This window comes from Mesoplodon densirostris, chromosome 3 (genome assembly GCF_025265405.1).
Source record: "Mesoplodon densirostris isolate mMesDen1 chromosome 3, mMesDen1 primary haplotype, whole genome shotgun sequence".
Classification (NCBI taxonomy): Eukaryota; Metazoa; Chordata; class Mammalia; order Artiodactyla; family Ziphiidae; genus Mesoplodon; species Mesoplodon densirostris.
The window spans coordinates 139,572,702-139,595,667 of NC_082663.1; the positions used below are offsets into that span (position 1 = coordinate 139,572,702).

Sequence of the window (22,966 nt, forward strand, 5' to 3'; positions counted from 1 at the left end):
AAGTAATCTAGAGATGATTTAAAGTATACAGGAGGATATGTGTAGGTTGTATGCAAATGCTACAGTATTTTGTATGAGGCACTTGAGCATCCCCAATTATTGGTATCCACGGGGAGTCCTGGAACCAATCCCCCAACCCCTGCAGATATTGAGGGATAAATGTACTGAATGATATTACTTATATGTGGAATCTAAAAAAGACAAACTCAAAGAAACAGAGTAGGGTGATGGTTACCGGGGGTTGGATAAATGGGGAGATACTGGTCAAAGGATACAAACTTCCAGTTATAAGATGAACGAGTTTGGGGATCTAATGTACAGTATGGTGACTACAGCTAATGGTATTGTGCCAGAAACTTGAATGTTCCTGAAAGAGTAGATCTTAAATGTTCTGACCACAAAAAAGAAATGGTAAGTATGTGACGGGGTAGAGGTGGCAGCTAATACTATGTATCATCACTTTCTAAGTTATAAGTGTATTAAATCAACGTGTTGTATACCTTAAACAGAAATGTTATGTGTCAATTATATCTCAATAAAGCTGGGAATTTTAATGAAATTAAAAATTTTAAATGGCACACTTTGGAAATAGTTTGGTTGTTTCTTCTAATGTTAAACATACACATGTAATATGACCCAGCCGTCCCATTCCAAGAGCAGTGAACAGTTGCACACAAATATTCATAGTAGCTTTATTCATAACAGCACAAAATTGAAAACAATCCACAGTTCCTCCAACTGGTGAAGAAAATGTGGCTCACCATACTATGGAATATTACTTAGCAATAAAAAAACAAAGTATCGGGCTTCCCTGGTGGCACAGTGGTTGAGAGTCCGCCTGCTGATGCAGGGGACGCGGGTTCGTGCCCCGGTCTGGGAGGATCCCACGTGCCGCGGAGCGGCGGGGCCCGTGAGCCATGGCTGCTGAGCCTGCGCGTCCGGAGCCTGTGCTCCGCAACGGGAGAGGCCGCGGCAGTGAGAGGCCCGCGTACCGCAAAAAAAACAAAAAAACAAAAAACAAAGTATTGATGCATGCAACATGAATGAATCATAAATGTGTTGTAAGGCAAAAGAAGCCAGGCTATAGGGATGGACAATAGATCAGTATTTGGCAGGAGTTGGGGTGAAAAGTTTTTGACTATCAAGGGTGACTATGGTAGTGTGTTTACACAACTCTAGACATTTCAAATCTCAGAACTGTACACCAAATAGAGCAAACTTTACTTTTTAGTAAATTTTGTAAATTGTAGGTCCAGGCCAGGACGCGGGCCAGTAGCCAGGAAGCCCTGACCAGCAGCAGGAGTAGCCACGGGGAGGCTGCCACCCGCCCAAGTCCCAGCCAGGACAGGCTCAGCTGCAGCATTCTATGGGGCAGACACGGTGGAGGGTGAGCTCCTGAGGATGAAGGAACGGGGTGGGGGCGATGATGGTGAGCTGTGAGGCAGAGACAAATAGAGGGACGGGAACAAGGCAGTGAGGGGCAGGGATGGGGAGTGCTGGGGATGGTGCAAGAAGGGCTCAGAGAGGGGAGGGAGACCCAGAGAAATCCAGAGGAAGAGAGAAAGACAGACAGACAGAGGAGTTAGTAACCAACTAGTATCCACTCATCTCCCAGGCCAGCTCATTCCCTTGAGCAGTGGCCTTCCGTGCCCCGGGCCAGGACCCCCAGCCCTTAGACCCCCAGCCTGGCACCTTCTGTCAGGAGTGGCTTGTTCCACACAACTTCCTCTCCCCTCCTCTGGGGAAGGCTTTTTCTGGCCCCTGACCTAGAGGAAGCTTCCAGGGGCTGGGCTAAGCCAGCCAATCCCTGCAGCCTGCTTACCTCCTCCCCACCTGGCAGCTGCCCAAATAGAGGGTGGAGGGAAGGGGTTATAGTGTTGTTGAGAGAAGCCTGTGAACAAGCTCAGGATCGCACGGTGTGGACACTGGCTACTCAGGACTCAGCACCTCTTACATGGGTAGGTTGGTGTGTGGGCAAAGGTGACTCTGGACCCCAAGTTCACAGCCAGCCCTGCCCTTCCAAGGCCAGGGTGCAGCAGGTAAAAGCATGAACATTCAGGTGCCAGGTGAGCAGGGCAAACATCTCTGGGGCTCCTCTCCATGTGTGGGCCAGGAGGGTGTCTGCACCATTTCTTGTCATAGAATCAGGAAGCTCAGAGACGTGAAGCCTCTGGCCTCCAGGGCACGCAGCCTGGCAGGAGTTCAAGTCCTGCCTCCAGGCAGCCCAAGGCCTGAGTGGAGACATGACTGCTGGGAGCAAGAACAGAGAACCCAGCCTGGCTGGGGGTTACCTGCATCAGATTTAGGGGACAAAGTGTCCTCAGCTAGAAGAGGGCACCTGGAGGCATGAGGTGTAAGGCTGCAAGGGGCTGAGAGAGAACAGGATCCAGACAGGGGAGGGCAGAGCTGGGAGATCCTGAGTGGGCAGTCTCACTGTGACTGTGGGCTGTGCCGACCCTCTCTGGGCTCAGTCTTCCCATCTGGTAAATGGGATGTTGGATGAGCAACTGAGCAGGGACCGGGGAGGGTTCCACTGGAAGATGGGAAGGATCTGGAGCCCCAAAAATATGGAATGAAGGAAAAGTGCTGGCAACTAGTACTCATGCTACTGCGTGCCAGTACTCCACATATAGTAAGCCTACTCTGTGCAGACAACTGTATGTAAAGAGTGCCTACTCTGGGCTGGGTACCTCAGAAAGCATGCCTAAAGTGTGTAACAAACTCTACATAAAGCATGCCTACTATGTGTCAGGTGCTCTATGTAAAGTGCATCTACTGTGTGTGAAGTACTCTGCATAAATCCTATCTACTTTGTGCTAGGTTTTGTGCATAAAGCATGCCTACTGTGTGCTGGGTAATCTATGTAAAGCACACCTCTTGTGTGTTGGGTGCTCTATGTAAATATGTCTACTGTGTGCCAGGTGCCCTACATAAAGCATACCTGCTGTGTGTCAAGTGCTCTATATAAAATAAACCTACTCTGTTCCAAGTACTTTACATAAAGCATGCCTACTAAGTGCTAGATACTCTACATAAAGTGTACCTACTATAAGCTGCTTACTCTAAACAAATCCTGTCTATTGTATCCCAGGAGTTCTACATAAAGCATGCCTACTGAGTGCCAGACATACTACACAAAGAACGCCTACTATGTGCTGGGCAGTCTACAAAAATCATGCCTGCTCTGTGCCAGTACTATACATAAAGTTCTCTGTGTGTGTGTCAGGTGCACTACATAAAGTAAACCCACTGTGTGTCAGATGTTCTGCCAGCAAGATAATATATCACCCTCCCCTCACTGGGCCAAAACCCTGGGATCAGGCAGAGAGATGCAAGTGATGTCAGGAGGGAAGATACCTATTTAACAGAAGAGCAAACAGAAGCTCAAAAAGGGCAAACCTCTAACCTAAGTTGCAGAGGTGGAAGGTACCCAGGTCTGTCATACCACCAAGCTTAAACCTTTTCCCTCTGCCATGCCGCTCCATCCCCAACCACAAGGGACAATGCCCTATTAATCCAGTGACATTTATAATGGTGGAATCTCAGGCAATATGGTGACCCAGTGGGGAGATTCCTTGAGGTCCTTGTATCATCACATGGATCATCTCCCCGCATCCAGGATGCACCACCCAATGGACCTAGAGCTCCCCTCCCGGCCCTCTCTGGATCCTGTCCAGAACTGCCCTGTGGGGTGGTCTCCGGTAACAGAGGACTTGAAGGATGGGGCTCCTGGCAGAGCTACTGAGCAGGAGAGTGGGAAAGGACAGTCTTCCTGACACTGGTAGGATGCTGGGGAGACCCCGAAACTTCTTCCACCTTGACACTGGCTGGGGGAATCAGATGGAGGATCCTAAAAACCTTAGTGGGGTGAGGTGCACCATCCCCGCCGAAAATCTACCACCTCCGCAGGAGTAGACTTTGCCTCCTGGCAGGTTCGTCCACATCATGGTCAGGCAGGCATGGCCAGAATATAATAAATCAGGCAGGGTGCTGGGACACAGAGGAGAAAGATCCCCAGTGCCCAGATGGGTTCAGCTCACTGAAGACCTACTGTGTGCCAGGAATAGGCAGGCAGCCTGGATCAGGAACGGCAGCCACCACACCAGCATTTCCCACATAAGCCACTGAAGCTGTTTTAAGCCCCTTAGGTATATTAATTTTTTTTTCATTTTATAAATGAGGAAACTGAGACTGAAAATCATGTGAGTGACTCACTCAAAGCCACAGAGCTGTTGGAATTAGTCTGTGCCCCAGGCTTTACATTGAGTACCCTGAACCACTAAGCTCTGTTCCTTCTGTATCTATAAATGGGCATTTCATTAGCACCACCTCCCAAGATGGTGGGAATCATTAAAAGAGACAATGCATGTAAAACACATAGGACAGAGGAAGGGCTCAATAAACACAGTCATTATTGCTGTTGTCATTGTTTTTGTTGTAAACATTCAACAGCCCTGCAAGATCAAACTCATTACCTGTTTTTACAGAAGAGGAGCAGGAGATTCAGAGAGCTGAAGCAACTTGCTCCACCCCCCCAGAGCAAATTAAGTAAATACAACAGTACAGGTGACAGCAAAGCCTGGCACATAGAACATGCTCATTAAATATCCGGGGAAGAAATATTTTTGAACTGGGGTTGGTTGAATCTGCAGATGCAGATTGGACATGGAATTCTGTCTGTATTTGTCTTTCTCTAACTTATTTCACTTAGCATAATGCTCGCAAGGTCCATCCATGTTGTCACAAACAAGCAGGTTTTCCTTCTTTCTCCTGGCCGAATAGTATTCCATTGTGTATGTACACCACATCTTCTTCATCCATTGATGGAGAGTTAGGTTGTTTCCATATCTTGGCTATTGTGAATAATGCTGCAATGAAGATGGGAGTGCAGATATCTCTATGAGATCCTGATTTCAATTTTGCTGGATCATATGGCAGTATTATTTTTAATTTTTGAGGAACCTCCATACTGTTTTCCATAGGTGTCCATGTCATTTAAAATTCCTATTGTTAATGTGTGAGAGTTCTGGTTGCTGCCCATAGTCACTGGCACCTGGTGGTGTCAGTGTTCCCCAGCCATTCTTATGGGTGGGCAATGATATATCACTGTGATTTTAGTTTGCATTTCCTAATGACTAATGATGTTGAGCATTTTTTCATGGGCCTATTTGCCATACATATATCTACTGTGGTAAAACACCTGTTCAAATCTTTTGCCCGTTAATTTCCTTTGGATTTTTACCTTCCACTGTTGCATTTTACATACAAGTCCTTTGTCAGATATGCAATTTGCAAGTCTTTTTTCCTAGTGTATGGCTGGTCTTTATCTTATATTTCTTTCACAGAGCAAAATTTTAAAAGGTTTATAAAGTGCAATTTATCAATTTTTTCTTTTTATGATTATGCTTATGGTGTTATACATAAGAACTCTTTGTCTAAACTAAGGTTACAAAGATTCTCTTACATTTTTTCATCTAAAAACTTTACAGGGCTTCCCTGGTGGCGCAGTGGTTGAGAGTCTGCCTGCTGATGCAGGGGACACGGGTTCATGCCCCGGTCCGGGAAGATCCCACATGCCGCAGTGCGGCTGGGCCTGTGAGCCATGGCCACTGAGCCTGCGCGTCCAGAGCCTGTGCTCCACAACGGGAGAGGCCACAACAGTGAGAGGCCCGCGTACCGCAAAAAAAAAAAAAAAAAGAAAAGAAAAAAAAAAAAACTTTACAATTTTACATTATTTAGTTCTGTTAAATTTTGTATAAGGTGTGAGGTATGTGTTGACTTTTTAATTTTGCATGTGGGTGTCTAATTTTTCCAGTACCATTTATTGAGAAGGCTATCCTTTGTGGATTGATTTGCCCTGCATGATTTAAAAAAAAATTTTTTGGACTCTTTTCTGTTTGAATGATTTATATGTCCAGTCTTTGACCAATATTGCACTGTCATGATTACTGTTGTTTTATAGTATGTCTTGAAAGGGGTCCTGTAAATCCTTCAACTACATTTTTCCTTTTCAGAAAATTTTGGCTATTCTAAAGTCCTTTGCATTTTCATGTAAATTTTGTGATCAGCTTCTCTATTTCTACAAAAAGTCCTCCTGGGATTGTGACTTCTTGAATTTGTAGATCAATTTGAGGAGACTTAACATCTTAACAATATTGAGTTTTTCACTCCATGAACATTGTATATCTCTCCACTAATTTGGGTCTTGTTGGATTTCTTTCATCAGTGTCTTGAAATTTTCATCCTAGAAATCATGCACATGTTTTGTTAGATTTATACCTGAGTATTCCACTTTTTGTGGTGAATGACACTTGAAAAATGGTATTTGAAAACATTTCCCAATTGTTTATTGCTAAGGTACAGCAGGGTTGGCATATTTTTTCTGTGAAGACCCGTATAATAAATACTTTATTGGCTGCAAGCCATATTCAGGAACTCCTTCTCCTCTTCCTCCCCCTCTTTTACAATCTTTTAAAAATATAGAACAATTCTTTGCTTGCATATCTTACAAAGACAGGCCATAGGCCAGATTTCATCCATAGACCATAGTTTGCTGACCTCTGGAGTATAAAAATAGAATTAATTTTTGTATGTTGACCATGTATCCTGAAGTCTATTGGATCATTTCCATGATAATAAAAATAATGTTTTTATTACCTCAATCTTAAAAAAAAAAACCTTCCCTTGACCCCATTTTCCCATCAATTAATACATGATTTTTTTCCCCCCACCATGGAGCTAACCCTTTCAAGAGTTATCCGTACTTGGGTGTCAAATGTCTCCTCTTTCACTAGAAAAGGGCTTTGACTTTCCACTAAGGACCATGATAGTGAATGAATGAGAGATAGGGAGGAGGGCAGGCATGGAGCCTGTGGGGCCCCAGACGCTGCTGCACCTGTGTGTTTAATTCTCTATACACACCCCAGGCCTGGTAAAGTCACTGGCTGCTGTGGGGTGTTTGTTCCTCTCCTGAGTGTGTTGGAGGCTCCTTCTGCTGGAAGATTCAGAAACAACAGGCTCTAAGAAATTCGGTCTCCATTAGTTCAATGTGTGTGTGTGGCTATGTGACTGTGTGTGATTGTGTGTAAGTGTATGTGTGACTGTGAGCACATACATGTGAGCATGTGTACATGTGAGTGTATGCATGTAATTGTATGTGCAGGTACATGCATGTAGGTGTGCAGTGCACACATGTGTGTTTGCCTGAACATGTGTGTAAGAGTGTATATCTAACTGCAAACACATGTGGGTGCATGTAATTGTGCTTGTGTGTGACCACGTGCACACAGCGTATATGCAATTGTGTGCATGTGTGGGTGTATGTATATTGTTAAGGGTGGGAGTGTATGTGTTTTGAAGTCACTGAACCGCTGTGACTGTCTGCACCTGTAGTCACTGAACCACTGTAACTGTCTGCACAACACGACTGTTGTGTTCCTTGCAACAACTACTGTGGGAGGCCTCTGGTCCTGTCCCCAGACCTCAGTCGTGCAGTGCAGGCAGGACATTCTCCAGAAGTAATGCCCTTGTAAGCAACTCTGACTAAGGACTAGTGGGTGTGTGTTCTCTGCTGTCCCGCAGAGGCACTGAGCCCCAGGTGCCACAGTGTGAGCTTTCTGGCTAAAGTACCCTTTACCTGCTGCCTTCCCTTCCCAGTCTCACTTCCACAGTGCCCAACTGGCATTTCCTGGGATTACTTCCCCAAGAAACAACTTGCAGTTGAATTCTTGCCTCAGGGTCACCTCCAAATAAAGTATTTGCACTTGAATCCTTGCACTGGGGTCTACTTCCAGAGAACGCAAACTAAGACACACACATAAACTTGCTCCTGCAATCCCCAAAGGCCTGTTATTAGTCCCTTTTTGCTGAGAGGAAACGTGAGGCACAGAGAGGGCAAGTCACTTGCCCAAGGTCACAGAGCTGGAGAGTGGCAAAGCCCAGGTTTGACCATGAGCCATCTTACCCCAAGCCCAGCGCTTACTCCTCTCCTGGGAGCCTCTCCTTGCTAAGGGAGGAGGGAAAGAACAGGGGATGTTCCTAGCCTGCAAGATAGCTGATGTCTGTGTCAGGGGGACTTAGGGCTCATGGTTGGTGCCCTGTCCTCATTCTGTCACAAAATAAGAGAAAATGCCAATTATTCATGCTTGGTGCTGACCCTGAGCCAGGGAGTGCCATTAGCACTTTTCTCATTTCAATTCATTTGATTTTCACAACAACCTTCTCAAAACCCTCAATTTTCAGACAAGAAAATGGAGGCACATAAAGGTAAAGACACCTGCCAAAATATCTCAGCTGGTCCTGATTTGAACCCTGGTACTTGGAGTCCTTGTTCTTAACCACGATGCCTTCTGGCTTCTCACAGGTCGTATATTTTGAGTCCTGCCGCATGCCAGGCATGGCACTAAGCATGCAGCAAGCATGCTCTATGCATAACACTAAGCATTTTTTCTTTTAAAAATATAATTTGTGGGACCTCCCTGGTGGTCCAGTGGTAAATAATCCACCTTACAATGCAGGGGATGCGGGTTCAATCCCTGGTCAGGGAACTAAGATCCCACATGCTGCAGGGCAACTAAGCCTGTACGCCACAACTACTGAGCTCATGTGCCTCAACTAGAGAGCCTGTGTGCCTCAAATTACAGAGCCCACAAGCTCTGGAACCCGCGCGCCACAACTACAGAAAAACCTGAGTGCCTCAACGAAGAGCCCATGAGCCTTAACGAAGATCCCGCATGCCTCAACTAAGACCCGATGTAGCCAAAAATAAATAAAATGAATAAATAATAAATCTTAAATATATAATTTGTAATTACATAGATTAGTAAGTATAATGAAAAATGCTTTGCAGGCTTCATCTAAGAAAAGGAAATAGTTGAGTAAATGTAGACATTTAACAGAACCATTCTTCCTCCTACTCTGCCTTGCCATTCCAGGTGTTGGGTATAATTTTTCAATTTTTTTTCTGTGCCTACACAAACATCGACACTCACATAACTGGATTGCTGAGGTGTCCCATCCCTTTGCGGAATGTAATAGTCGGGTCCTGGCAGAGACCTCAGATGGGTTACATGAGAGTGGCTTTAAGTAGGAGCCATTTACAAAGTATTGGCTGTGTAAATAAGGAATGTTGCTTGCCATCTGGTTCTACAAGAATTAAATCATTAGCCACTACAGTTGCTAATTCAGGACAGAGACCAGGATGAGGCACTCTGCACATTGGGAAAACAGGCCTTTAGATAGTTTAGATATTTAGGAAAAATTTTATGAGCCTAAATTCTTGCATCCTCCCATACTTAGAAAAGTACTAAAACTATTAACTAAAAAATCTGTTCCTCGTGATGACTACCATGATGTATATTGGATTGCACATACCCCTTAGCCAAAATCACATATATGCTGACCTCCTTCCTCACCTCTTTGGAGCAGTTCCTCAGAACTACCTGAGAGGCTGTCTCCTGGGCGACAGTCCTCAGTAATGTCCCTGAATAAAACTGAATCTCACTGCTCTGACGTTGTGCATTTTTTATTTCAGTTGACAATGGGCCAAGGGAAACCATCAAGGCTGGTATAGCCCCCTGGGGCCTAGCATCAGCTGAGAGCTGACACCATCCCCAGGCCAGGTAGTAGCTGCTCCTGGAACCCAGAGGGATTAGCTGAAGCTGAGAGCAGCAGTGGCCTTTGGCAGAGGATGGATGTCTGTCCTCTAATCCCCTCCGATTGCCTGCAGGTGCCTTCCATTGACCAAACATCATCTCCTTATCTGACTCGGGCTGCAGGTAGGTGGCCAGACTCCTATTAAAACAGGGAAGAACAAACCTGACTCCACATTGGATCTATTCCTTTGTCTCTAACCTTTGTGCTCTGCTGCCTGTGCTTAGTCACGCTGGCTCTGCACCTTTGTAAAAGAATGTTGCCTATAGCCTGAAATATACATGCTAGCCATTCTCAATCCTCTGCCTCCCAGGCTTGACTTTTAAAGGTATAAAACTTTTTATCCATATAGAGAGAAAAAGTTGTGGCACAAAGAATATTTGTTTTATTAGAGATTTACAGGAACACTGTGATTGGACCTCTGTAGACAGCTGCAAGAGCAAAGGATTCCGGCATCAAGAAGCCTGCAACAACCTGTCACACCCCCAACCCCCCTTTTAATATGAAAGAAGCCTGAATTCTAACTTGGTTAGAATGGTTCTTTGGGACACTAGTCCATCAGTTCCTTCGTCTTCTGGCTTTCGGAATAAAGTCACCGTTCCTTGCTCCAAAACTCTTCTCTTGATTTATTAGCCTGTCATGCATCAAGCAGTAGGAGCTTGGACTCGGTAGTAAGGCCACCTCCTCAGGGAGGCCCTCCCTGATTGCCCTGTCCAGAACAGCCCCCTGGGTCACTCTCTAGCATGTCTCATGCTGTTCATTTCCTTCATTTCTGCCACCATCTGACTTGCTTATTTCCAATTGGCTTCCCCCATGAGACATGAGCACACAATCCAGAGACCTTGTCCGTCTTGTTCATCTCGTGTTTGGGCCCCAGCAGTGTGCCTGGTACAGATTGGGTGGTCAAGCACAGTTTGTTGTTGAGTAATGAACTACCTGGGAGGTATAAATCCACCTCTCCATTTACAGAGGGGGACATGAGGCTTAGAGAGGGCAATTGACTTGCCCAAGGTGACACAGCCAGGAAATGGCAGAGCTGGGATTTGAACTTCGTTCTGCTGAATCCAGAACTTGTTCCTTCCTAACAGCTGAGGAAAGGAAATGTAAAACTCCAGCCAGCAGGCAGCCTGCATGCTTGTTCTAGAGACCCCACGTGGATTCCTGGGAGGCATGTCTTTATGACGACACAAAATAACTGCTCATCTGTTTTGTGTGTCAGCTATGTGTTCCTGAACTGTGCCAAATCCTTATTTCTTAAATTGTGTTTTAGTTATAGAGACTCTGATTCTACTTCCTCCAATTCCATGATGATATGTGGATTCTTCTGGATTTTTTTCAATGCATATACAAACATGTGCACACATACAAACATTTGTAAGTTTTGTTTATAAATGCAAACTTTATGCATATACTATTTTGAAACATACTTTTCCCTACTGTCTCTGCCTGTGTCTAATAGGACGCTCGCAACTCTCTGTGAGGTTTTATCAGGCCTATTTGACAGACGTGAAGAGTGAGGTTTAAAGGGTTGATGGGCTGTGCCCAAGCTAGTGACTCACAGTGACCACCATCACTGGCCTGGCACAGGCTTGCCCACTGCCTGACTCTGGGTTGGGGTGGAAGGACCCCTGGCAAAGGGGCAGGGGGTGAGTGGCTCCCCTCTTTCCAACACTGGCTGAGGGACATTCTATAAGGCAGGCTTGTGTGATTTGGCATCTGAGATGTTCCTTGTTTGATGAAAAACCTTTGGGGATGCTCTAGAACATCCCCAATGATGAACAGAAGGTCCCCACCTATGGTTTCCTGCCTCCAGTGCTGGTTCCCTATCCCCTTCTACTGAAACCACACACCTTGTCTCAGGACTTACTGAAACATAGGTTCTTTTGTCTCGGTGCAGAAAGAATTCAGTGAGAGGCAAAGTAGCATGTAAGGACTGAGTTTATTAGAATAGGATGATTGTGAGAGATACAAGCGGGAAGGCAGGAGGGCTCTGTCCCGACAACTAAGTAGGCTTTATTTTTACAAATGGAAGAAAAGTGGGGAGGGGGAGAAGACCACCTTCTTCCTCATTTTTTGAGTAGACATCAAGCTTTCATCATTAACTCCTCCTACATATCGGGTGGGGGAGTTTTTGACCCTATATGGCCCAACTGGGACTGTCATAGAGCTATGTAAATGAGCAGAAGGGTGGCAACATATACAAATTTATGGTGACTCATCTCAGGTTTCAGTATGTCACCTTTCCCCTAGTTTCTTTCACCTTTCCCTCATATTCCTATGTAAACTACGTGCAAGAAAGCAGTTTTTCAGGGTCCATTGTCTTGCAGACCTCACAAGGCCGAATGCAGTCTTGTAACCATTGTTCTGTGGTACACCTCGTTCCTAATCATATAGATTAGTGGCCTAAGTAAGTCTGTTTAGTTTTAAAGTGTTATGCTTGTTGTTTAGCTGCCAGATGTTCTGGGCATTTCCTGCTTGGTGTCTAGCTTATGGTGATCTCCCGAAGTCCTTCTCTATCTATCTTCCCCTAGTAGGATTTCTAAACTAACTGTGCAACTATCCTATTCTGTCCCTATCACTACCACCTGATCTAGGAATCAGAGGTAGACCCTGCCCTAGTAATGGCTGCAGAGACCTGCTAGGGTTTGAGTATCTGGTCACAGTTAGTGAAAGCTCCAAACCCGCTTATAGCTTCCATATGGGGCCAGAATTTGCTGGCCATTTTGGCCTTTCCAGGGAGCAATTGCATGATCTCACATGTTAGCCCGAGTGTCAAAGGAACAAAAACCACTTGTCTTTCTGTGTAGCCTGGGTGTTCCACCCAGTGTCTGTTCTTAGAGACTCTCCCTCCTCATTCAGGTCTCTGCCCACCCTGACCCCTGGACTAAGGTAGGATGTTCTCCAGGCACATAAATCACTGCTGTCTGACAAGTCATTGATTATTTATTGATCACCACCCATCTCCTCACAAGACGTAAGCCCCTTGACAGCAGGAAGAGGTCTGCAGTGCTCACTACTGCATTCCTAGTGTCTAAAAGAGTGTCCAGTACATAATAAATGATCAGTAATCATGGTTGTATGAACAGCTCTGGAAGGTATAGAATTTTCTCTTTATTTTATAACCGAAAAAACCCTCTGAGAGGGCTTCCCTGGTGGCGCAGTGGTTGAGAGTCCACCTGCCGATGCAGGGGACATGGGTTCGTGCCCCGGTCCGGGAAGATCCCACATGCCGCGCAGCGGCTGGGCCCGTGAGCCATGGCCGCTGAGCCTGCGCGTCCGGAGCCTGTGCTCCGCAACGGGAGAGGTCACAACAGTGAGAGGCCCGCGTACTGCAAAAAAAAAAAAAAAAAAAAAAAAAAAACAACCCTCTGAGAATTAGAGGGGTGAAGGCATTGTGCTCCCTGCCTCCTTTGCAGAATCCAGACTCAGGAGTCTTAAAACAACACTCCCTAAAACTTGAAGAAGTGCACACAGTTCCCCTGCAGATCTGTTTAGATGCAATTCTGAGTCAGTATTTTGGGTGAGGATGAGAGATGCTGCATTTACTGCAAACTGTCAGGTGATACAGATGGTAGGATGGTGGAGGTTTGAGGACCACAATTTTAGCGCCAGAACCTCAAAACCCCCTGCTGCTAACCTTTCTCTCTTCCCCAGATATTTAATGAGCATGTACTATGTGCCAGGCTTTGCTGTCACCTGCACTGTCATATTTACCTAATTTGTTGGGAGGCTGGAGCAAGGTGCTTCACCTCTCTGAATCTCCGGCTGTTCTTCTGTAAAAATGGGCTCATGAAATTGATCTTGCAGGGCTGTTGGATGATTACGTCAACAATGACAACAGCAACAACAATAACAATGACTTGCATTTATTGAGCCCTTCCTCTGTCCTATGTGTTTTACATGCATTGTCTCTTTTAATGATTCCCACCATCTTGGGAGGTGGTGCTAATGAAATGCCCATTTACAGATATGAAAAGAGAGCTTCATGGTTCAGGGTACCCAATGTGAAGTCTGGGGCACAGCCTGTTTCCATCACCTGTGTGACTTTGGGCGATTCACTCGTGTAGTTTTCAGTCTCAGTTTCTCATCTGTAAATGAAAAACAAAAAGTTCATATACTTAGTGACTTAGTGACTTATGTTGGCAAATGCGGGTGTGGTGGTTGCTGTTCCTGCTCTAGGCTGCCTGCCTGCCTATTCCTGGCACACAGTAGGTCTGAAGTGAGCTGAACCCATCTGGGCACTGGGGCCCTTTCTCCTCTGTGACCCAGGACTCTGCCTGATTTATTATATTCTGGCCTTGCCTGCCTGACCCTGATGTGAAGGGACCTGCCAGGAGGCAAAGTCTACCCCTGCGAAGGGGGACGAGATTCTGGGGGGAGGGTGCACCCCACCCCACTGAGGACTTTAGGATCCTCCACCTGAATCCCCCAGCCAGTGTCGAGGTGGAAGGAGTTTCAGGGTCTCCCCAGCATCCTACCAGTGTCAGGAAGACTGTCCTTCCCCCACTCTCCTGCTCAGTAGCTCTGCCAGGAGCCCCATCCTTCAAGTCCTCTGTCACCGGAGACCACCCCACAGGGCAGTTCTGGACAGGATCCAGAGAGGGCCGGGAGGGGAGCTCTAGATCCATTGGGTGGTGCATCCTGGATGTGGGAAGATGATCCATGTGATGATACAAGGACCTCAAGGAATCTCCCCACTGGGTCACCATATTGCCTGAGATTCCACCATTATAAATGTCCCTGGATCAATAGGGCATTTTCCCTTATGGTTGGGAGTGGAGCAGCTTGGCAGAGGGAAAAGGTTTAGTCTTGGTTATATGACAGACCTGGGTACCTTCCAGCTCTGCAACTTAGATTAGAGGCTTGTTTTCTTTGAGCCTCAGTTTGCTCTTCTGTTAAATAGGTATCTTCCCTCTTGCTATCACTTGCGTCTCTCTGCCTGATCCCAGGGTTCTGGTCCAGAGCACTGAGGGGAGGGTGATATATTATCTTGCTGGCAGAACATCTGGCACACAGTGGATTACTTTATGTAGAGCACCTGGCCCACAGAGTATTTCATGTACAATATCTGACACACAGTAGAAATGCTTCGTGTAGCACCCAGGTCATAGTAGCTGCTCTTTGTGTAGTACATTGGGCACTCAGTAGGCATAATTTATGTTGAACACCTGGGATACAGGAGACAGGATTTGTGTATAGTACACAATGTATAGTGGTTACACTTTATGTAGAGGACCTGGCATATAGTAGGCATGCTTTATGTAAAGTTACTTCTCACAGAGTAGGATTACTTTACGTAGAGTACCTGACACACAGTAGGTGTGTTTTATGTAGGGCACCGGCACAGAGTAGGCATACTTTACATAGAGAATCCAGCACACAGTAGGTGCATTTTACATAGAGTACCCAGCACATAGTAGGTACGCTTTACATAGAGTTTCTGGCACATAGTAGGTGTGCTTTATGTAGAACATCTGGCATAAAGTAGACAAGATTTATGCAGAGTACTTGGCACACAGTAGATGCACTTTCTATAGCATACCTGGAACATAGTAGGCACAATTTATGTAGAGTTTCTGATACACTGGGGGCATGTTTTTCTGAGGTACCCAGCACACAGTAGGCCTTCTTTACATACAGTTGTCTGCACAGACTAGGTTTACTTTATGTGGAGTACTGGTGTACAATAGCAAGGATACTAGTTGCCAGCCCTTTTCCTTCACTCCATCTTTTTTGGGGCTCCTGATTCTTCCCATCTTTCCATGCAATCCTCTGCTGTCCACCTCTCAGGATTTCATCTGAGGTCCCATTTCCCAGATAGGAAGACTGATCCCAGAGAGGGTCGGGACAGCCCACAATCACAGTAAGTTTGCCCACTCAGGGTCTCCCAGCTCTGCTCTTCCCTGTGTGGGCCCTGTTCTCTCAGCCCCTCACAGCCTTACGCCTCGTGTCTCCAGGTGCCCTCTTCCGATTGGGCCCTTTATCCCCTGAAGCTGATGCAGGTAACCCCCAGCCAGGCTGGATTCTCTGTTTCTGCTCCCAGCAGTCATGTCTCAATCCAGGCTTTCGGTTGCTTGGTGGCAGGGCTTGAACTCCTGCCAGGCTGTGTGCCCCAGAGGCCAGAGGCCAGAAGCTTCATGGTTCTGAGCTTTTCTTTTTTTTTTTTTTTTTTTTTGCGGTACGTGGGCCTCTCACTGTTGTGGCCTCTCCCGTTGCGGAGCACAGGGTCCGGACGCACAGGCTAAGCGGCCATGGCTCACGGGCCCAGCCGCTCCGCGGCACGTGGGATCCTTCTGGACCTGGGCACGAACCCGTGTCCCCTGCATCGGCAGGCGGACTCTCAACCACTGCGCCACCAGGGAAGCCCCTGAGCTTTTCTTGATTCTATGCCAAGAAGTGGTGTATGACGTCCTCCTGGCCCACATGTGGAAATGAGCACCGGAGATGTTTGCCCTGCTCACCTGGCACCTGAATGTTCATGCTTTTACCTGCTGTACCCTGGCCTTGGAAGGGCAGGGCTGGCTGTGAACACGTCCGGAGTCACCTTTGCCCACCCCCTAACTTGTTAACATGGGAGGTGCTGAGCCCTGAGGACCCAGTTTTCACACTGTGACTCTGAGCTGGTTTACAGTCCTCTCTCAATAACAGTCTAGCTTCCTTCCTCTCACCATCTATTTGGACAGCTGCCAGGTGGGGAGGAGGTAAAGAGGCTGTGGGAATTGGCTAACTCAGCTAAGCCCAGCCTCCCCTAGTTCAGAGGTCCAGCCAGGGAAAAAGGTGTCCCAGGAGGAGGGCAGAGGAAGTTGTATGGGATAAGCGGCTCTTGATAGAAGGTGCCAAGCTGGGGGTCAAGGAGCTGGGGGTCATACCCTCGGGTGGGGAAGGCCACTGCCCAAGGCAGTGGTTCCAGGGAATGAACTGGCCTGGGAAATGAATGGATACCAGTGGTAAGTAAACACACACACACACACACACACACACACACACACACACACACACAGTGTGGCATCCTGGAAGAGTGTAAATTGGGTCCTTTTTGTTCCTGTCCAGATTCAGAGCCTGGAGGAAGGTCTCCTGTACACACAGGGCCAGGCCAGCACCTATGGGATGTGTGCCATTGGTGGGTTGGACCCTGGCATGTGGTCACCCACATCTTCCACCCCATCTGCATCAAGCCTGTGCTTTTCGCTCCAGGTAGACACCTCCCTGGCCGCAGCTTGCCCACTGCCATGGTCTCTGTGTTGCCTCCAGGTGGGCAGGTGACCAGGGTGCAGAGAGGGCTATGACAGAGATGCCACTGCCTCTCTCTCACCTGGACTCCCACCTGCCTGACCTGCGGTCATGTCTGTGCAATGTCTGCTGCATGGCCACGTCTGGTCACGTATGTTTCTACCTGGATTCTGGTTACAGCTGGTGCATGTTATAACACGTGACACTGGGTATATGTTTACACCTGAGCTCAAATGGAGATGGTCTCAGTCATGCCTGGGGCTCAGCTGTGGCCAAGGATATTTGAGGCATGTCAGGGTCTGTCTGGTTCTTCTCCGAGATGTCATCAGAGATTGTCTGGTTCTCCTGCTGGTCACGTCTGGGCCACACCTGAGGTTTGTCTGAGTCACTCTGAGAAATGCCTGAGACCTTATGTGAGTCATGTCTGATGCAGGTCTTGGGGTGTATCTGGGTCACACCTGGTTCACATCTGTGAAATCAGTGTATTTGGGTCCTGTCTGGAGCCTGCCTGGGGCACACTGAGGTCACGTCAGATTGTCTTCAGGTCCGTGGCAGAGCCGTTGTGTCATGTCAGGTTGTGCCATGCATGTCGGGACCTTGTCAGGACATGTTAACACATGGGGCCCTGTCAGATGTTCAGGAGAGGTGAGAGTGCTGGGGCAGATATGATGTCCTAAGTCTCTGTACAGATGTTTTGTAAAGTGCTGGGCTATGCCTGTGTGTTCAGAACATGCTGGACCATGTAGGAGCCATGCCCAGGCATGTTGGGGGATGTTGTATCATGTTGGGGTGTGTCTAAGCATATAGAGTTGTATCTATGGGCTCTACCTGTACTGTATTCTGTGCCGCAGCCTGGCCTGTTCCCCCCCTCTCCCCCCTCCTCCCAGTTTCCTGTGCTCTTGGCCCCATTCCTGTTATGCTGGGCTTGGAGGGGAAATGCAGATTCCTGGCTGGGAACCTCCACCCCCCACCAAAAGGCCCTCCGTTCCCACTCTCCCTGGCCCCTGATGGCCCTCATTCATGTCATCTGCCATCGCACCCAAGGACGTGGTCTTCTATGACTTTCTGAAGCCCTGGCTGGGTGAGTAACTGAGTGATCGGGACTGGGGATAACCTTGGGAGCCCAGAGGAAGTTGCTGTCCTTGCCCACTCCCCGTGGCTGCCTCGGCTAGGGGATGCGCTCCTGCTGAGTGCTGGTGATAAGTGGAACAGGCACCGTCGCATGCTGACACCCGCCTTCCACTTCAACATCCTGAAGCCCTATATGAAGATTTTCACCAAGAGTGCAGACATCATGCATGTGAGTATCTTGAACTCAGGGTCCCAGCTGGAGTCTTGTGGACAACGGGGACTCAGAGATTTCTTGTCTGGAATTCTCACAGTGCTAGGTGTCTTTGGGGCCATTGTTCTTCCTTTCTGAGCCTCAGTTTCCTCGGCTGTAAAGTGAGGATAATATGATCCCTGCTTGGCAGGGTGATCAAGATAACATAATGGGGGCCTCCCTGGTGGCGCAGTGGTTGGGAGTCCGCCTGCCGATGCGGGGGATACGGGTTCGTGCCCCGGTATGGGAGGATCCCATGTGCCGCGGAGCGGCTGGGCCCGTGAGCCATGGCCGCTGGGCCTGCGCGTCCGGAGCCTGTGCTCCGCAACGGGAGAGGCCACAGCAGTGAGAGGCCCGCATACCGAAAAAAGAAAAAAAAAAAAAAAAAAAAGATAACATAATGGAGCCATGTTCCTGGCACATAGTAGGTGCTCAGAGTGTGTTATTTTCTGTTTCCCTCCGAAAAGCCTTGGAATCTTGAGACACGGTTTATGATGATGATGAATATTGTGTAGTAGTCATCTGGAGTAACATATCACTTCAAAAAAATGAGGGTTTAATATTGAGAAGTCTGTGAATCAGTTGGCTAGTTCTTCTGGATGTGGATGGGGCCACTCATGTATCTGTGATCAGCTGTGGGTCAGATAGGAAGATTTGCTGGGCTGGAATCAGTCCTCTCACATGTTTGTGGCTTGGCTGACTGCAGGTTGCTCTAGGATGGCCTCAGCTGGGAGAACTGGACATTCTTTCATGCAATTCTCTCCCTCCAAAAGACATCTCAGGCTTGTTTACATGGCAGGAACAGGGTTCCAACAGACTGACAGGAAGCTGCAATGCCCTTTGGGGTCTAGGTTTGGGATGATCACCTTATCATTTTCACCAAGGTATTGGCCAAAGCAGGTCCAAGGCCAGCTCAGAATCAAAGGATGGTGAAATAGGCTCCACCTCCTAAGAGAAACTGCTGAAAAATCACATTGCAAAGGGTTTGGATATAAACATATGGAAGTGAAGTACTGGAGGTCAGGATTTTGTGAAGGTTGGGATTTTTTTCATACTGGGGAGCTGCAAGTGAGCTTGTTACTGTTTCATCGATTTGGCCAGAAGACGTGAGACTCCTGGGTCAGAAACCAAGGACAGTTTATTACCCTCAGCACAACAAAGAGCATGTGCTTCTTGTTGGTTTGCATTCTTCCTCCAAGTCACCAAATCCCATGCAGATGACACAGGTGGGCTTCTATAGATGCCAGTCATATAGTATGCTGTATTATAGCAGGGAGGAGTATAGGTTTAGGGACTCTGTGACTTTTATAGTTATTAGAAGTGAGCTTGATATTTGTCCAGGGGGAAACATAACCTCACTCCTCAAGGTTGTTTTCTATAAATACAACTCTGAGAAATGGCCCAGGTAAAGAACATAGGAGTCTTGCAATTTTGGGGGGCATACCCAGCATTAAAGGGCAGGGGTGCTCAGGTCTCATGGAAGACAACCTCTCTCAATATAGGGGATATTTTCCTAATTAATTTATAAAAATGATGATGATGAAAGCTAACATTTGTTGTGCACTTACTTTATTCATTAACTTTACCAAGGATACACAGAGTGTAGAAGGAAGAGCCAAGATCAAAAACCCAAACTCTCCTAACTCCGAGCCATGGGGACTTCATGTCCTAACAGTAACAACTTTTACTCCGACCCAAGCCTGGTCTTCCCCTGGGATGGCTGCCTGGGGCCAAGAGGCAGGGTCTGGGGGAGCCCATCAGGTGGTTGGGATTGGGTAGAGGCTCAGAAGAGGCAATTCCCAATCCTAACCCTGTCCCCTTCTCTGTCCAGGCCAAGTGGCAGCACCTGGTCACAGAGGGCCACACCCATCTGGACATGTTTGAACACATCAGCCTCATGACCCTGGACAGTCTGCAGAAATGCGTCTTCAGTTTCGACAGCAATTGCTAGGAGTGAGTCTTGGCCCAGGGCCTGGGTACATGAGCCATACACCCAAGGGAGTAGATGGGGAAGGGAGGACTGACCAGGGCTATCAGAAGGGCCTTCCTGGAGGAGGTGGGTCAAAGCTCGATATTGAAGGACAGGGAAAGGGAAAGAGGAGTGATCATTTCAGGTAAGCAGAACTGTTTGATAAAGGCCAGGAGCCTAGAACAATGAAACTGTGTGCAACCATGAGAAGACACTTTGGAAGTAAGTTTGGAGGAGTGAGCAGGGTTATATCTTAAGGACATTCTGAAGCCAGACAAAGAAGATATGAACTTTATTCCAAGGTTTCCAGGGAGCCATGGAAGGTGCTTGATCAGATGAGGGTCATGGTCAAAGCTAAGCTTGGACATCTGACTCAAGAGAAGAATGACCATAATGTAGACAGTGGATGGTGTTGACATTGGATGTAAGGAGAATAGAGAAGGGACTGGGCCATTGACCAGCTAGCAGAGGATAAGTTCTGAGCCGTGTGGACAGTTTTGGGAAGGAGAAGGGGTAGATACCGGGTGAGAGACAGAGGAAAGAAGCATGATATCTAAGCTGTGCTCTGGGTGCCTGGGGCATGGAGGCAGCTCACAGAGATGGGATGTAGGAGAGAAGAGTCTGGAGAGACTCATGTCCTGACTTCTCCCCACACTGTATCTGTGGGCCATCTGTTCTTGGAGCTTCAGTTTCCTAGAGGGAGGTAGCTCCCGGCTTCTGGCCTTCAGGTGTTTTATATTGTTGGCTCCCTTCATGCTCTCATCCTGCAGGAAGCCCAGTGAATATATTGCTGCCATCTTGGAGCTCAGTGCCCTAGTGGCAAAGCGGCACCAGCAGATCTGCCTGCACATAGACCTGTACTACCTCACCCCCAATGGGCGGTGCTTCCGCAGGGCCTGCCGCCTGGTTCACGACTTCACAGATGCTGTTATCCAGGAGCGGCGGCGTACCCTCCCCAGTCAGGGCATTGATGACTTCCTCAAGGCCAAGGCTAAGGCCAAGACCTTGGACTTCATTGATGTGCTCCTGCTGACCAAGGTGGGCTCCTCTGAGATCCGAGTAGAAGTATTAGAATGGACCTCTATTTGATCAAAGAACTTGGATGGGATGTAGAGGGTACTGGGGAGCCATGTGAGGTGCTTGAGGGAGGGATGGGTCAGGGGTAAGCTTTAGAGATGAGTGTGTGGAATCCCCCTGCAGGGGATTGCTGAGTCTGAAACTTGAAGGCCTGAGATTTTACTCTACTTCCAAGTTAATAAGTTAGTCTGTGTGTGTGTGTGTGTGTGTGTTGTTGTTGTTGTTGTTGTTGTTGTTGTATACATACAGAACCCTGGATCAGAGCAGAGCATTTATTTCTCACAGCAGTAACAGTAGCCAGAGTAGAATTTAGCTCTTTCCCCCCATTCCCAAATTCTTTTGAGGGCTCCATGCTGCTTTTACCTGTCCATGCAGCCATGGTTGCGTCACAGGAGAATTACCTCCAGATATTGAAATTTGGAACTTATACAGGACAGCTGATGTATCTGCCCATTCTTCTGTATGGATAATAGGGATAGGGATAGAGGTATGGAGAGAGTAGAGAAAGGAAGAGAAGAGGAGAGTAGAGGGGAGAGGAGGGGAGGAGAAGAGAACAGAAAGAGAAGAGAAGAGAAGAGGAGAGAGAGATTGTTCTGGAGCTTAAACAAATCCTCTTTGGTGAGAAGGCAAAGTCTATAGGTTCTATAGGTTTATAACCCATTCCTTATCTCCAGGAGACATAAAGAATCTCTGTATTTACTATCCTAACATGTGAGCAAATGGCTTTGGGGCGATGCTCAATCTCTAGCTTCCAAGGCAAGTTGCCATTCAATCATCCCGTAACCCAGGTCGCCAGCAACTTTTTTCTCAGAAATTCCTCATCATGAAGAAACATGAAAATATTTATGGATCATTGATTCCTTTCACCGGGGAAAACACAGGAGATGAGGAGATCAAGGAGGAGACCTACGGGGTGGGGCCTCTGGTGACAGAGGGAAGTCTAGGATTTCAGGGTGGGCTTGGGGTTCTGGGTGGATGATGGAGGTTCAGAGATTTTCTCAGCCTAGGCTCAGGGGCCCTCAGAGCTAGTGTGATTCTGCGGATCTTGCTTTCTCTCCAGGATGAAGATGGGAAGGGATTGTCAGATGACGATATCCGAGCTGAAGCTGACACCTTCATGTTTGAGGGTGAGGGTCCCAGTGTGGGACTACAGAGGGGACATGTGCCTCTTCATCCCAGGGACTTGGTGTGTGGACCCTGGACCACGCCATCCCTCCCCATCCTCCCCGCGGGCCTTACTGTGAAGGTGCTGTCCACCCTCTGGTGCTGAAGTAGCCCAGATATCCAAGCCTTTCTGGATGCTCTTCAGGCCATGACACCACAGCCAGTGGCCTCTCCTGGATCCTGTACAACCTTGTAAAGCACCAAGAATACCAGGAACGCTGCCGGCAGGAGGTGGGAGAGCTCCTCAGGAACCGTGAGCCTAAGGAGATTGAATGGTGAGTGCAAGTCCTCCTGGTGTTTTTATGAGCCTCTCTCATTGGCCCTGCTCCCTGGCTGGGGAAGAGAGAAAATACTTTTGTGGATTCTGTCATTACTGCTTAGTGGGAATAGGAGCAGAGCTCTGAGGCAGGATCTAGCACTCAGCATGGGTAGCAGGACAAAGTTGCAGGCTTTTGGGACAGAAGCTTGGATTTCGAGATAATTAGCAACAATGTGTGAGCGCAGATATTGCCACTTAGCACATATTCAGTAAGTGAACTTCCCCTCCACTCTCT

General features: G+C 47.6%; 1 pseudogene; it reads left to right on the plus strand.

The window, feature by feature from the left end:
- Positions 1-22,691, plus strand: part of LOC132485579 (cytochrome P450 4F2-like) — a 75,998-nt pseudogene extending 53,307 nt beyond the window's left edge.
- The last annotated feature ends 275 nt before the right edge of the window (positions 22,692-22,966 follow it).